The following is a 1,222-nucleotide window of genomic DNA, read 5'->3' on the forward strand; positions in this document are numbered from 1 at the left end:
ACTCCACGGGCTAGGTAGGTGTGATACACAGGTATCTCGGATGAGGTCTCAGGTGTTTGGTAAATGTATGTACATACAGGGCCAGGTAGATCATGGGCTTCATTGGATTCCATATATTTTTCATATATTTTATGAAGTTTTCGGAATGCCACTGTGTTAAATTTATAGTAAGTTTACGCGATCATTATCTATTAAAATCGACACGGATTGGAAATGTTAGCAAAAGTAGGAGTGATTTTACAGCTATACACAGTGTGGCTGAAAATTACAATTCTAGTTTATTATGCATCGAAAATATGTAAGATGGGAAAAGAGAGTTGTCTTTCAGAGATTTCTTTCTTATTGAATGAATGTCATCAAACTAACGCAACGCCGATACTTTGATGTATTAAGAAGTTTATGTGTATGTGAATGTCGATAAACTGAGAATACTTTAGTATTATTTTATGTTATACGCATCTATTGAATCAAAACACCTAAAATAAAAACTAGCTGTGTTTCGCATTAAATCGGTCATGGGGGGCTTTACATATAATAATGACCTTTCTACCCCTGTAAACAAAGACAACATCTGACACCCTAACTTGTGTAAATGGCAGCTTCTTACTTCAATACTTAGACGTCAAATCGCTTAGATCCGCTACAAAGCAAACCACTGGCGGACAATACAATACTTGGTGTCATATTACATCTGTCTTTACGATTAAGTCATGGATGTATAGATGTGCGATTATTTCTTTAAACAGGGGTCAATAAAACAAAGCGCAGAGAGAGAGAGAGAGAGAGAGAGAGAGAGGAGAGAGAGAGAGAGAGAGAGAGAGAGAGAGAGAGAGAGGGGAATTTAGGGTGGAAAGATGATGATGAGTGCGTTTTTATTTCAATTTTACTCTACATTTTATTCAAATTTAATTTTGAAATATAGAAATATATGGGGCTGATTTAATGTGTGATTTAATGAGAGGTATAGAATTTTTTAAGAGAGAGAGAGAGAGAGAGAGAGAGAGAGAAACAGACAGTTAATAGATGATATTCGCATTTGAATCACAGAATTTTGGTGTTCTCTAAATGTAAACTTTAGTTTTCAAGATTTTTGAATCAATATTAGTTTTGGTGGTTTGGGATTTTTGCTCGAGTGCGGGGACGGGGTGAGGGGTTGGGGAGGGTTAGGAGTTTCAAATGTATAAAAATCTCATGCTAAAATGTTTACTATACGATCTGTATT

This window comes from Crassostrea angulata, chromosome 8 (genome assembly GCF_025612915.1).
Source record: "Crassostrea angulata isolate pt1a10 chromosome 8, ASM2561291v2, whole genome shotgun sequence".
Taxonomy (NCBI): domain Eukaryota; kingdom Metazoa; phylum Mollusca; class Bivalvia; order Ostreida; family Ostreidae; genus Magallana; species Magallana angulata.